This window comes from Ambystoma mexicanum, chromosome 6p (assembly GCF_040938575.1).
Source record: "Ambystoma mexicanum isolate Mex_15411 chromosome 6p, UKY_AmexF1_1, whole genome shotgun sequence".
Classification (NCBI taxonomy): Eukaryota; Metazoa; Chordata; class Amphibia; order Caudata; family Ambystomatidae; genus Ambystoma; species Ambystoma mexicanum.
In genome coordinates, this window is record NC_090935.1 from 203,205,488 (window position 1) to 203,219,540 (window position 14,053).

Sequence of the window (14,053 nt, forward strand, 5' to 3'; positions counted from 1 at the left end):
GTTGGAAATCGAGTAGACGCTCCTGAGCGGTATAAACCTGTTCTGGGCGGTCAAACATGGTTTTAAGGGCTTGAATGAACCCATCATAATCATCCAGGATGGCATCTCCGGCATTAACTAAAGGTGTGGCCCAGGTTAATGCATTCCCGGAAAGGTGTGAGATGATAAAGCCCACCTTAGCCCTGGGAGTAGAAAAATAATAAGGCTTAAAGGTAAAGTGGACCAGACAGGAATCAAGGAATCCACGAAGATCTTTTGCAGACCCATCGTATTTGTCAACAATGCCTCCCAAGAGTACAATTTTCTTTGTGGCGGAGCCGCGGGATAAGACTAATTGCTTTAACGTGGCATTTTCTGCCTTTAGGTTTTGTACTTCGGTCGTTAGTTCTTGCATGCCGCGCTTAAGATCTTGAATGGCCGCCTCTATATCTGTATTGTCTTCAGTTAGGTGGCGTCTCAATCTGTCACAGGTTTCCCCTTTTCTCACCTGTTTTCGCTGCTTGTCGCTATCTTTGGGAGGAGTTTTCTTCTTTACGGTTCAGGTTTTAAATAACCCCGCTCGGCCGTCGTCGGCTTCCAGCGTTCGTTCAGCTTCAGTGTCCGGTATCGAGGAAACATCCAGGAAGTCCAGGATACAAGAAGTGTACTCGGAGGTGGGTACACTGAGTCCAGAAGGATGTCAGGAAAGGGGGGTTGAGAATTTTAGGAGAAGACGGAGGGACCAGGAACCAGGAATAAACAGAGTTCCGCGAAAGCGAACTTACGGAGCGCACGTCTTGCCACACCAATCAGTAGCGTTGAGACGCGCGGGCCCGCAGGGGCGTGGCTACTTTATAGGACGTGCTGCATCAGATGTAAAGGCTGGGAGGCAGCGTTTGGTGCTTAACGGCCATGTTGGAAGTAGCACGGAGTGTAAGCCGCGATGTGTCAAGGACCAGGAGGTCCAGAAGGGGCGTGTCTGACGGCTCATGACAATAAGTCAGTTTTGGGCTGCATCAAATAACTATTTAAGGATTTTGTATTTTAAGATTCTCTCATCTTTCTGTGCTATTTCTTTGTGAGTGATTCTCCAGATCTTTGATTTCAGTAGCTATAATGTTCATGATCATGTTATAAATATCTGAACATTTTAAGAATCCTCCACCAATGAAATCCTGTCCATAGTAGAATCTAACCTGGAGCCTGGTTTGCCTTTAAATGATCAACCTAACATTTGAACAAAATAATTTTTGAGTGAAGGGAAGTCATGCTGAAGAAACATTTTCTTAAAATACAGATCAGTGGTTGATGTGATTCTGAATGAGCCATCAGCATATGTTGTTCCATGATTTGTGATTTAATTGTTGGCTTTCTTGTCTCTTCCAACTGTCTGAAAATTGATTTTGTATTGTTTTCTGTCAGGCTTGCCCATTATTATGCTGTGTAATTGTTTCGGAATTATTATTGATAGTATCATTGATAGTAGGCCTCAATCAACCTAAAGAAATCACCCTATGTGCCACAGCCCACACCCCTCCACCACTGCAAACCAGGCCAAATCAATATTTCAAGGCCAAGTAGCCATCAATCCCTGAGTTAAAATTGGAGATCAAACCATGGTTTTCCGTGTGACCACAGTAACCCTTCAACTCACACACACATCTGAAAAGATACAACAAACTAGGGAAAAAAGGACCAGAACACCTCTTGAAAGCAGAACAAGGTTTAACCTCACATAATACAAGTATGTGCCAGCAAAGAACTCTGCTGCAACGGAGGGATCTGACAAAAACTGCATAAGCAAGGGGCTTTATGAATACACAACTGCACATTACAGAACTTACATATCCACATAGGTGGTTGGTGCAACGCTATACACATATAGCCGGCTCTATATAGGATGTCAGGCAAATGGTCCCAGCATCTTCTGTCCATTTCCTTCCACTTGGAGATCTTCTTCCATCATCGGGTACAAAAACTCAAATTGGCAATTCATTATTTCATAGCTCTACGGTGCACCTGGTACTAAGGTCATGAGTGAGGTGGATACTTTTGAGGTTGTGATAACTTCTCAGAACTATGTGAACCCCCACTCCATTCTAGACTGCCGGCACCTCCACAACTTTCCCACTAGCAGCCTTAATTTATTGCCTTTTCCCCTGGCACCTCGCAGCACAAATCACATGAACCGATAGTGGGGCAGCCCATCACTGCTCTTTAATATTCCTGATCGATTGGCCAATTGATACGTTTATGGGCAGAGGTCTTTGGCTGGCCAGTGCACACAAATGCTTGGGTCCTCGGCTTCAGAGTCCCTGGGTGCTCTAATTTAAAGATCTGGACTGGCGAAGGCCTAAAGCCCTCACCCTCTTCTCATGGGATTGCTCTTCAAAGATCAATTTCGTCCATCCTTGTACTTGCAGGGCACATTCCTTCTAGGTTGCATGCACTAATGATAAGAGGCAATAGAGAACTGTGTGTCGTCAGTGAATTAGCATTCTGCTGGGCTGCCAGGATGCGAGCAGAAGATGCACACCCAACCTTCAAACCCTCGGGACAGTTTTAGTCGTACTGGCATAGCTCATTACAAATGTGATATTAATACCAGGATTCACTTCATTTCCACTACAAGCCAGCTTGTATGAGTGACCTCATTCCCGTACAACAGCTCCTTCTACAATTGCCTCATCCTAAATCGATGCGGGGACTAGGACCTCTGCCCCTAACCCCCCAAAACCACCTCACAGGTCCTCAAACTCTTGTACAACTGCAAGGCCTGCAACTGCAACTCCAGACACTTGTCACATAGCAGGTCTCCAACCACCACAGAGGCCCCCAGATTGGCCTGATGCAAATAATTGAGTTATAGGCCACAACACTTGAATGCCACAAATCAGGTCACATGCCTTATTGCAAATGTATGTGTCTCTTCCCCACTTTCAAAACCACCACAGCTGCTAGGACTCCCATAATGTCCACACCTTAGGTGATAAGGCTGATTCCTTACAATGTGTACATTATGGGGCTGATTCAGGGAATTATTTGCGCCGAAAAAAGGGGATTTGTGCGCCATTGTGCCCACAAATCCCTGTTTAATAAATGGGAATTTGCGGGCAGAATGGCGCACAAATCCCCATTTTTCGGCACAGATAATTCCATTAATCAGCCCCAATGTATTTGTAACTCTTCAATTTTTCCTTTGTCTTCGGGATATTTGACATGGACTATTTTAAGATAGAACTTTCCCATCAGCAGGTTGTCATTTTGTTACTCCCATGATTCAGAACATAAAAAAATATGGGTGGGGCGCTATAGAGCCGCATTGGAAATAGCGGCTTCAGGGGAGAGCTCAGGGGGGGCTCTGTGCATGGAGGACAATGCTCAGGGGAGAGCTCTGTGCATGGAGGACAATGCTATGAGCCAAACCATGTTTCCCTCACTTGTGGTTGGTGCTATCTTGAGGACATGAGCACTAGACCTGTGGTGTAGCGACTTTTCCTGAAGATCCACTCTGGATTATTACCCCCAGTGAGCTGTGCCTCCTTGAACTGTGGGTCTTGTTCTCGGCCTGAGGTTGCATCAGGCATTGGTGTGACTAAGTGACCGACCTGCTGTCGGCAACTGGCGGCAGCCTGAGAGGATCTCTGCTGTGCCTAGTGGGGACTGGTGACTTCATCTTTGGCCTGCTCCTTGATTTGCGTAGTGGCCTGTGTGCTGGCACAGTGGGCAGCACCTGAGGGATTGGACTTGGGATGAATAGAGACCAACGGATCTTGGACGCCTAAGAGCCCCACATACTATAGTGGTTTGGAATTTAGATGCCGCTGCCACCAGGATGCTGCTCAGTAAGTGCTGGGGCTTCTGTGCTCATGCCGGTGGAGCCGGGGTCCCTGTTAAATGCACCCCTGATTCTAACTACATACATAAAGCGAGAATGCAAGACATTATTTTTAGTGTTCTGGGGAAGGCCTGGGGTTCCAGTTGGGCTGCCCTGGTGGTATTGGTGCAGAGTGAACTTTGCTACTTTCTTAGCTTTCTCAGGGGTACATAGCTTTTTCTCCTAGAGCAGTGTTTTAGGAAGCACTAGCTGCTTGATATAGTGCATTGGGATGGCTCCATAAACACAGGGTCACAAATTGCAAACCCAGCCTAACTTAAAATCAAAACCTCAAAGCTACTAGCATACTGTGTTTTGATATCCTAAAGTTATGATCAAATCAACCCTTTTAGGGAAAAATCTACTGGATCTTATTTGGACCTCAATGTATTCTGTTCAGCAGCAAAGGAACTCTTCCATTTCCCTTTAAGGTACTTCGGGTTGCTGCATGTTACAAACTGAGTTTAAAATGTTATCCATAAATGATTGATGCTTAGATATCACCCAAACACATATCAAATGGAACTAGCTCAGGGTTCCATGGTATAGTTTGCCTATTGACACTAACACACCCCTTTAACTTTGCTGGTATTAATTTGATCACTCTCTAACCTTATCCCATACATACATTAAAATCCACTGCAATTATCCAAACAAAGGTTTCCTGGCATTGTCTCTGTAAACGGTGCATTATATCATGATATTCACTTAGAGATTAACTGTCAATAGATTGTTTAGAAGTATAAAAGTTCACAAAGCCTGAAATATACCAAGTTCATCACAAATCAGTTCTGGGGTAGCTCTTAGAATAGCAGAAAATAAAATGTCCAGACAACCTGCATTTCTGCCCCTCTTATCTTTAGTAGCTGGTAGACAAAAGAGCAAAAACCCACCAGCACAGCATCCTCTATGAGCAATGTCTCCTGAAGGAGAAAATTGTCATAGTTTGCAATAAACTGAATGAATTCATCCTTAGATTATTTGTGAAGTGCCACTGACACACTGAATGATGTCACAGACTAACAGGGCCAACCTCCTGTCCAGGACTATTGGAGAATAATGATTAGAGTAAGTATTTGTATATTATAAATTGTATTTTTGATTTATATAGTGCTTTACACCACAGTGCTGAACAAAGCACACTCACAGTACAATAAAATGAAAAATCACAAGCTATACAACATTTTCTTTAAGACTGTTGAAGATAGTTCTTAAGAGAAGTATGAAATAGAGAGCAGGTGTTAGAACAAAGAGAAAGAGGGAGAGAGTTCCAATAATGTGTGGCAAGCAATGAACAACAACTAAATCAAGATTGGGCGCAAAGGGGGGGGTGAGTTACTGATGATTACAATTGAGACTGAGAACAAAAAGCACGAGAGGGAATATAAAAAGAAATATGAGATTAAAGATACGAAGGAGCAAGATAATAACGAGATTTCAAAACAAAGCAAAGAAAATTAAATTTGATACGCAAATGAAAAGGTAACCCTCCAAGAGAGGATAGTGACAGAGAAATAGACTAATTACAAGAAAGTACATTTAGCAAAACAATGGAAGCATTAAAAACAGACTTTCAAGAAATAGGGAGACCAAAGAGTATAGTGGAACAATAAAATAGGCATGAGAAAATCAATGCAGAAATTAAGAGTTTGGTGGCATAGAAAGAGGATGAGCTTTACGAATTTCGTAAAGGTGATAACGACAGGAACGTGATATAGTTGAAAAATAGTAAGAGAATGATAAACCAGTATGATGATACAGACCAACATTATGAGCAGAGCTAGAATTAGGGAGAGAAGAAGGTGGAAAGGAAACAAAAGGGGGAGGAGAGTGTGAAGGAACCTAATTTGGGAAACAAGAACTTCAGTTTTAGTTGTGTTTAAAACAACAAAATGCTCAGACATCCAAGATTTGATCACTGAAAGACAGGAAGTAAGATTATTGACCAGAGAAGACGTGAAAGAAGAAAAGGACAGAAAATGTTGTGTATCATCCATGTAGAAGTGATGGGAGATACCCAAATACAAGATAATAGTGGCTAGAGGAGATGTGTAAAGAGAAAAAAGAAAAGGCCAAAGGACAGAGCCTTGGGGAACACCATGTAGAAGAGGTGGTGAACACCCTCTAGAAGAGGTTAGGTATTGGAGGAGGTACCAGTCCAAGTTACCAAATATCTGTGGTTAGATAGCTAAGAATAAACAAAGACAGATCCAGAAAACCCAAAAGAAGACAGAGAAGTCAAAAGCAGCTTACAGATTCAATAGAATAAGCAGAAAGCGTGTTTAGAGAAAAAAAAAACAGAAAGGAGTGAGTCCAAACAGAAAGGGGAGCGGTTTCCATAGAATGAAGAGGGCGAAGACCTGTCTGAAAACAATGCAGAATACAATTCTCAGTAACAAACAAAGAAACCTGAAGATAAACAAGACTTTCTAGGAGCTTAGAAAGAAAATAAAGAAGAGACATTGGGCGAAGGTTTGCAGCAAGAGATCGATCTAAAGACGTTTTTTCCCCTATGTGATGAATTGAGTCTTGCTTAAAAGAAGAGGTAAAAGATGAAATGAGAAGAGGAAAATTAAAAATTGAAGTAAGATAAGAAACCAGTGAGGGATATACTTTTGGTTTAAGTAATGAGGGTATGGGATCAGAGGGATAGACTGTTGGATTGGCACAAGCTAAAACAGAAGAAATATCAGATAGGCAAAAGCAATGAGATAGTTGAGGTAGAAGAAGAGGATGTAGAAAAGGAAGAGGGAGACAAAGAAGAAGAAGGGACAATGGCAGCTGAAAGTGTGGCCATTTGTAAACACAAATATGATGCAAGATCCAAAGCAACTAAAGTAGAATTATGAGAATGATCAAGCGACGGAGAAGAAATAAAATGAGAGAGTGATTGAAACAAATGACGAAGGTGAGCAGATTGAATACACATAAGATTAGAGTAGTATGAATATTTAGCAGACATATAGTGCATGAAAGGATGAAAAAGAGAAATGATCGGAAACAGACAGAGTTTCAAAACAGTCGTCCCAAAAGGCGATGAAGAGCATGCTTCATTAAGTGAAGATGAAAAGTAGGCCAAGTCTTGGATGGCTTCCGAGAAGGAGAAAATGAAGAGGTTGGGTATATAGAATCAAAAGAAGAAGAAAGCAAGGAAGTTAGACTAGAGGCTGCAACATCAGCATATAAAACAGAACATGTGGAATGAAAGGGAAGACTAGCAATACAGGATGAGACAGACAGGGGAGTACTAAAAGAGTGAGGATCACTACGAGATTATATAGGTATGTCAGAACATGATGATTTTGTTGAAGAAGACAGGAGAATAGAAAAAAAAACACAAGATGATGATCAGAAGAATAAATATGGAGAGCAGAAACAGAGGAACTGGATAGTGGTGACATAAAAATAAGATTCAAACAAGAGCCAGATACATGACAAGGAGAGTTAGGAAGAGCAGAAAGATAAGATTCAAGAATAGCAAGAAATGGAAGAGAAGATTGAATAGGAGAAAGGTATAGATTGAAATTGCCCAAAAGTATAAAAGGGATTGAACATGGTAAAATAACAGAAAGTAAAGCATCAATATCATCACGAAATGTGGCTGTGGGACCAAGAGGACAGTAAACAAGTAATAAAGTCAAATGGTGAAGTTTACAAAAATTAATCAAAGAGTATTCAAAAGAAAAACATTTTGGAAGAGATGCGGAAATAGGAATAAAGACAAATGATGAACGAAAGAGAATACCAGTCACACTCCCTCGGCTAGTAAGATGAGGAGTATGCAGAAAAGAGGTAGCAGAAGTAGAGCAAGATTGCAGGGATCGCCAAGTCTCTGTAGTACACAAAAAAGATATCTAGGACCAAATGGGATCTATTACAAAGTGAGCAAGCATGACGTAGAGACAGATTAATGGAGGACAAGTAAGAGGAACAAGAAGGGTAAATAAGATTAGAGTAATTAGGAGTTGATAAGCTAGCAGCAGGACCATGAGAGGTACAGCGAGTTAGAATTGGCATATTCCTACCTGCAATAGTACTTATAGGACACAGGTGACACAGGTGGCACAGGTGAACCGATTGGCAATACTGTAGTAAGCACTAAGAAGATAAGTAACTAAAAACCAGCAAGTAATCAGGCTCGGTTATGCTGCAGTAGAGGAAGCTGTAAAAGTTGGAAAAAGCTCTAAGTACTTAGTCTCGATTCTTTGAGCTCCATTAAGCTGTTTGTATTAGCACCCATTGGCTTAGGAGAGATTAAGATATCCGCAAATGTCTTCTAGTTGCAGTCCATTCAAGAGTCTTTCAGGCCAACCCCAGGATCAATCAAATTGGCAGAATTAAGTCAATTTATTTCCTCGAGCAAATCAAGAACTTGAGATCTGTTGTATTATGTTAACCTGATGGAGGATGATCCACCTTCACCACTCTACAGGCTTTCAGTGGCCAAGTCAGTGCCATAATTAGATTGTCACTCACTGGGCAAAGACTGTAATGGGGTTGGCCAGAATTAAATCCATGCCACGCCCCACACATGGTCAGATAAGGTGGATAAAAGAAGCCCAACTGGCTCAATCTGATACTTGTGGGTTGATGCAACATGGAGGAAATATCCACGAGGTGTGATGCCAAGCATGATGATGCAAATGACAGAATAATACAGTCAAGTTTAAGGGTGTTTGTTGTATGGCCAATCCACGTCCAGCTATAAGGAGCAACTGTGGATTCAATTCAGCCATAGGATAGGTGGTATTCAACCAGTGAGTTGCTTGATTAATAAAGGCTGTAGAAACACCATACCCTGCCTCCTTTAGAGAAGGGGGCACATTTGTCATTATTAGAACAGATTGGATGGCAGTCAGAGGTACATCGGGTGTAAGGCCCATGATCTTAAAGACACCAGTGCTATTTTGTTTTTAGCTCAACTGCCCTCAGGCACATCAATATGAATGAGTCTAGATGATATATCCTGCCCCCAGTTACTAACAGTACGGCTGTTGTTTAACTCCATATTTAGTCATTTATGATTATCTCCTGGGGATGTTAGATCTATGGCATGTTGAGGCATCTGTGAGACTTCAGGGGTGGTTTGCAGAAACCTCACTGATTGAATTCGTGAGGATGGGCTGAGATGAAGATTTGGAGTGGGAGGTATTCTTCCACTCACCATATTGGTGGTTGTAATCAGGCTGGGTTATGCTGCAGTAGCGGAAGCCGGAATTGTTGGAAAAAGCTGTAAGTACTTAGTATCAATTCTTTGAGCTGCATTAAGCTGTTTACATTAGCACCCATTGGTTTAGGAGAGAGTAAGATATCCGCAAATGTCTTCTAGTTGCAGTCCATTCAAGAATATTCCAGGCCAACCCCAGGATCAATCAAATTGGCAGAATTAAGTCAATTTATTTACTTGCGCAAATCAAGAACTTGAGATCTGTTGTATTATGTTAACCTGATGGAGGATGATCCACCTTCACCACTCTGCAGGCTTTCAGTGGCCAAGTCAGTGCCATAATTATATTGTCACTCACTGGGCAAAGACTGTAATGGGGTTGGCCAGTACGAAATCCATGCCACGCCCCACACATGGTCAGATAAGGTGGATAAAAGAAGCTCAACTGGCTCAATCTGATACTTGTGGGTTGATGCAACATGGAAGAAATGTCCACGAGGTGTGATGCCACGCATGATGATGCAAAGGACAGAATAATACAGTCAAGTTTAAGGGCTTTTCTTGTATGGCCAATCCGCGTCCAACTATAAGGAGCAATTGTGGATTCAATTCAGCCATAGGATAGGTGGTATTCAACCAGTGAGTTGCTTGATTAGGCTTTAGAAACACCATACCCTGCCTCCTTTAGAGAAGGGGGCACATTTGTCATTATTAGAACGGATGGGATGGCAGTCAGACGTACATCGGGTGTAAGGCCCATGAGCTTAAAGACACCAATGCTATTTTGTTTTTAGCTCAACTGCCCTCAGGCACATTGATATGAATGAGTCTAGTTGACATATCCTGCCCCCAGTTACTAACAGTACGGCTGTTGTTTAACTCCATATTTAGTAATTTATGATTATCTCCTGTGGATGTTATATCTATGGCATGTTTAGGCATCTGTCAGACTTCAGGGGTGGTTTGCAGACACCTCACTGATTGAATTTGTGAGGATGGGCTGGGATTAAGATTTGGAGTGGGAGGTATTCTTCCACTCACCATATTGGTGGTTGCTCATCCTCGTTGCACATCTGATGGTATAATCAGATTTCTCCGGTCAACAAGCAATTGACCAGTATAGACCCGAACTGAGTTCCCTTTATGGCATGAAGCCCAAACACTGATTTGAGATCTTCTCAACTGAAAAATATTTTATCATCACTTTGCTAACATTATCCAGTGAATTCTGTAGGGGAGCCCCAGAGAACATTTTCACATCGATAAACTCCTTTTCTGTACATCTAGGACAATGAAACTCCTGATCACTGGCATAATAATGATCTGTATCAATAGCCTCATTCACTTTAGTCTTCCATGTTACTTGTGGAGTAGGCTGCGTAAACCCATGGGGGGAGAGTAAAGGTTATTTGCTGTCATCCCTATGGAGGAGCCAGCTTCACTGTTACCCTGTTCAAACCTCTGTTTTAATGTTCTCATGGGTAAAAGATGGATTTTAGCTGGAGGTCTTCCAGAAAGATTATGGTCATGTCCTGCCAAGGAAGGTCACCCCATGGCATTCATGATGCCATGACCAGTTAAATCTAGGACCTTGGCTTGTCTACCCTGGCTGGTAACAATGTGCCTGCCGATCCTGAGACGGGTAGCTGAGCCCTCAGTATGAGTATGTGCTACTGTGGTTTTGCACTAAATAACTTTCACCTTAGAAGCCAGCTGAGACTTCTCCCATTACCGCTTCATTTCTGGTCAGGGATTCTTCTCTTTGGCAATGCGATACATTATTGAAACATTAATTTCATTGTTTTTCATTTGGTTCACTCTTTGCATTACTACAGGCACTCTCACAGCCATCTGGCTTGGCCAAAACTGCCTCCTCCACTTGTCATAGTGAGGCTACAATGGCAAATGCAGCCTTCCAAAAATAATCCCTTAAGACATTAGCTAGTTTATATTGTTTGAAGGCTACGGCATGTGCTGCCTCTAGAGCCTTATGCATGCTCATTGTGGAGGAGAGCCACTGCACAAAAAGTCTTTTAGACTCCTAAGTACGCCCGGCTACACTGAGCTACTAGCTCTAACCGAAAACTTACTTCATCCCAAAATCGTTTGCCAAAAATAGTTTGAGAGGTTTTTGGATGGCAATGAAGAGGGACGGGGTGGGAACAGCACACTTTTCCAACCCTTCAGACAGGGGAGTCTCTTGGGATTTCCAGAACCGGCAACAGTGAGGCTTTCACCCTCTCCTAGTGCCCTATTCTGTCCCCTAGCACAACACAGTTGAGAGAAAAGTGTTGCATGACCAACCGCTGCGGAACACCCATGGAACCAATGGGTCAGCGCTGCCACAGCCATGTTGACCTGCTCCAATTTTCTCTTTATCCTTTGTACTCTCCTGTCAGCCATCAGTGTTGAACAATGGCCCTCCTAGGAAAAGGACGTTCTCATGACCTTTTCATGGGCAACCATTGAATGTCAAACATCGATGTAGTACAGAAATGCTAGAAGAAAGGACCCTTCAGCATAGGCATCAAGCTGCACTGACACCCACAACCCAGTCAGCCGCTTCCAACGCCTCCCTGCCCACATACTCTGTAGAATCCTACTTTACAATTTGTTTTTTTTTTTCTGAATATACACTCTACGTGTACTTTGATACTTAAAACCAACTCAAACAGACTTAGAGCATCAGTAATCTAGTACAACTAACTAAGCACTAACTCATGTTTACAAATTACTAATTAATTCCCTAATTGCTTAGACTGTTTGTTGGGAAACTGGAGAACTAAGGCTCAACAATCCACCCTCTGTAAAGTGTATTCTCTCAGTGTTTAGATCATCTAGAATAGATAAACAATTCTATTTTGCTATGAAGTTGAGCAAACCTGCCTTACCATACTTTATTTATAATGATATTCTTTGTCAATAGGGCATGTCATTTCTGCTAGGGCCCCTATGGTAACTATGCCAGTCTTGGCTTTTATAATGTAAAGCGCTTTGGTGTAAAGTGCTATATAAACACAATAAACATAAATATAAACATATTTGAGTAGTTACCCTTTACTCATGTTCTCCAATCTCCCTATGGAGTAGCCAACAATGTTACTTGGAGCCTATTCAGATACGATTGACTGCCAAGTAAGGTGTTAATCTGTGGCTTCATGGTAAACCCTCTATGGAAGGTAGCCACTGTTAAAATGCCTTGCTTAATCATTGATTACCAGCAAATGCATTCAGCCAACTTGAGATGTCATGCACCAGATACATGTTGTCATTCAATCATTCAAGGATGATGTTCAAACTCACATGCAAAGGCTGCTCCCTTTGTCTTCCATATCTAAATTCCTTGGCTATGATTATTTGGATATCTATTTTATTTTTTATTCTATGGCATTTGTAGACCATTTCAGCTCAAAATTGTTCACATGAAAACGCACAAATGCGTACAAACAATTACATTAACAATTGTGTACTTATTATATACTGAAGATTATAACTATAATTGTTCTTTTACAACATGATTCACACTGAAGCCGGTTTCTACTTGTGTTGTTATGCGTTGCCTAGGTTCCAAGACAAACACATTGCCCATGAGCTATCCTCTGGCTTGTATTACCCTCTATCTTGTTTCCTTAGAATCATCAAGCATTAGCTGCTATTACAGAAACCAACAACTTACTTTCACCAAGTGGTCCGAATAATTAGTAATTGAACTGCTGTATCACTGTCTCTGTATTTTGGAGATTGGGTATGCTGGGTTCCATGTTCACTTGTTAAGTGTACCAGCACATTATGCATTTAATGTTGAGTTGCAAGCAGAGTTATCTTTAAACTAGGACTTTAATTTAGTCCTCACCTTTTCAGGCTACACCAATGACTGTGACTGAGCACTTAGGACATGCGGAGTTCATTATCAAATAACCCATAATACAAGAGCATGACCAGTACCGCATTGGTAAGCATCCCAAAAAGCACTTACTAGATAAGAAGATGATACGGTGTCTACCATCTATCCCATTTTCTTTAGTATCAGACCGGGAGCCCTAAATTATCAGGAACTATTATCATTTCTACAAAATCAGTTATCCCTTCAGTAGGGCTGAATACCAGTAGAAGCAGTTTCAAGTACTAGGTGCCTAGACTTTGACTTTGTGTTAAAAAAGTTGCTATATATAGGCCAGGTATGTGCCAAACTGATGTAATTTTCTAAGTTTTGAAGGTGATGCGTTTTTTGTTGATAAATATATCTATATATGAGTTGAAGTAACACAAGTGGAAATATCTAATGTATATTCAAATATTTACTTTCTTTGTAGAAATGTATATGAAAATGAATTTATGCCCATGATGAAGAGTGATACAAATTCGAAATGCGTTGGGCCAGTGTTATTTAACATATTTCAAAAGTTGTCAAATTATATATGTGCTATTTCTTTTAAATTACCTTGCTTACTTGAGGTCATAAATGTTCAAATCCCTATTTAAATAATATCCAGAGTAAGAGGCAGGTCGGTTCAGTAGCTTCTATTTTTGGCATCTACAATAACAGACCAACCCACAGATATACACATTTAGGCCTAGGCCTTACAGATAGTGTGCAGGAGACACAGGTTTCCTATCTAGGACATATTTCTCTTTTGTTACGTTTCAAGCCTAGATACCAAGGCCGAGCACTTCTCCCCTGCACCTCAAGTACTTTTACCTCAATACCTAATATCTCTACATATTCTTTAAACAAAGTACATGTATCTTTGAATAGGTGTGCTTGGTGCTTTTGTGCTTATGCTTGTATTACAACACAGACAAGTATTACCAGTCCCATCAGAACCCACATTCCGTTTGCTTTGAAACACTTGTGTATCAGCGCGTTATAAATGCCATATCATATCATATCATATCAGAAAGATCCGTGATGGTGGCTATAGTCCGTCCATCCATCATGAGCAAAATCGCCCCTCTAGATGATACCATTTGTTTTTGTTTTCCTCTTTTCATTTTGTTGTTTTCAACTATCTATTTTTTTCATTATGTGG